Source organism: Frankliniella occidentalis, unplaced genomic scaffold, assembly GCF_000697945.3.
Source record: "Frankliniella occidentalis isolate FOCC.00 unplaced genomic scaffold, Focc_3.1 Scaffold89, whole genome shotgun sequence".
Classification (NCBI taxonomy): Eukaryota; Metazoa; Arthropoda; class Insecta; order Thysanoptera; family Thripidae; genus Frankliniella; species Frankliniella occidentalis.
Window position 1 is genome coordinate 344,345 of NW_026267218.1, and position 1,974 is coordinate 346,318.

Sequence of the window (1,974 nt, forward strand, 5' to 3'; positions counted from 1 at the left end):
ACAGTTCGCTAACTACTGCGGTGGGATGAGGAAAGTACTCCTCCATTTTTATTTTTTACTTTTGAAGCCTGTTCCTCTTTGAAGCACATTCTTCCCCAATTTCAGCATATCGACGAGGTCGGAGAAAGATAAGTAGGACAAAACCGAGGTGGGACAGCACTTTTGGGGATTTGGGGAAAATTACCTGGTCGGAGAAAAGTAGGCCGGACAATCTAACTACACCCGTTTGAATTATACGCACTGTACGAGAAGCTCGACCAGTCGGCAACCCGCGCTGGGGTTCGAGTGTGTGTAGGTGGACACCCAGTACAGGAGAAGCGAGGGGGGGGGGGCACATTTTCTCCTTCAGGTAGAGACAGTCTTATAGGGACTGTCTAAAAATTAAGTACGGAGAATTTTTTTTTTTTTTTTTTGTTTACACAACATCTACCTATTTGTGCGTTTTGAAGTGCTGAGAACAACATCTCAAAAGATGACAAAACTTTTTGTGGGGTTCCTTTTACCCACGGACATTTTTTACCATTTTCCTGGAAATGCCGGAATAGAAACTAGATTTATCGAGCTGCCTGGAGTGGAGTGGAGCCACCGACATTGCAGATCTTGGTGGCAGTAGCAAAATAAACGTGTGAAGACGTATCTCTTTGGTTTCCCGGTCGTACTGTGTCGTCCTCCCGCCCCTCCTTCCTCAAACGGCCGGCAGGGCCGAATCGCTTCCGATTGGCTACGAAGCTATTCGGCTGTCACGTGACCAAAACCCGAAGACTGAAGTAATGCTGCGCCGACTGTACGAGCGCAGCCCAGCCCAGCCGTGGTCAGTGTCAGTGAGCCGCTCAGCTGCCCTATTCACCTCCGCGATCCTCCGCGACTAGACCGTGCTCGAAAAGAACTCTCCAGTGTACAAGGTATGTACAATCCCAGCCTTCATGATCACACTAAGTTACCAGACCATTCCGTAGTGATTTACTGGTGTAGTTTTCCAGTGTTGTGCGTCGCCGTTCTCAGCGCGTGCTGCCATGCGCCATGCGGTCCCCGGCTGGAGTGCACGAGCCCTTCCAGCCGGCACGGTCAAGCGTTCTGCGTCGAGAAACAACAGATCATCCTGCTTGTGTTCGACTGTTGAGGGACCAAGACTTGGCCGCGCTTTCCTCTGCATAAGGTATAGTCCAGCGCACAGGATCCCACTGTTAGAAACACTCCCAAGCCATTCTGTTGTGATTATGTGATTTACTGTTGTATTTTTTAACAGTGGAAGCCGGGTCGCCGTGGACGTCTGGAGCCGGCTGCGATGAGGTGTGGGCGAGTCACTCTACCGCCGCGGGACCCGCTGTGCCGTTCCGCAGTTTTAGCCAGCGGCATCTCACGGTAACCAGCGTCATCAGAGGTTATAGCGTCAGATAGGGCCTTTGGCTGCTGGGGTCTAGGGTTCAGGGGTTAGGTTCCCATTCCCACCTAGAGTCCTTCACACATTCACAACACACTCACAACACACGACCGGTACGACAGTCGCGGCGTAAAACGGAACGAGACTACAAGTCGCGAGCGGCGCGAGCGTGGTTGTTGTCAAGCTCATCGTCTTTGGAAGAGAGAAGAGAGTAAACAAAATTGAAGATGTTGAAGACGCATTGGCTTGCCGGTAATCAGCCCCATTTTCCTGCTTTGCCGTTTGACTTTCGGATTGTTTCCCCTCTCATGGTGGTTTTGTTCGCAGGATATGTACTCGCTCACTGGAGCGGACAGCAGGCTGATGCTCGCCCTGCACTGCTGCTGGCTCCAGCCGAGGAAAAGACGGTTAGTTGGTGTGGTGTGGGATGAAGTCGCAGCGTATTTGATTATGTGTTGGGTCTCGCATGACAGTCTGTTGCAGTTCTCTGCTCGGCCGGCGGCCGGACCTCGCCGCGACTCTGCCTGCTCGTCTCCCGTGGACAGCTGGACCAGCTCGTGGCAGGTACGTCTCTAAAGCATTGTTTGTTCCCC

The 1,974-nt window shown here is 52.2% G+C and overlaps 1 long non-coding RNA gene across 1 annotated transcript; it reads left to right on the forward strand.

Moving 5' to 3' along the window:
- The first annotated feature begins 436 nt into the window (after positions 1-436).
- Positions 437-1,939, forward strand: LOC127749763 (uncharacterized). The gene is made up of 3 exons (XR_008011349.1): positions 437-902; positions 981-1,156; positions 1,247-1,939. It is a non-coding gene; the product is annotated as an uncharacterized LOC127749763 (long non-coding RNA).
- Positions 1,940-1,974: the final 35 nt, after the last annotated feature.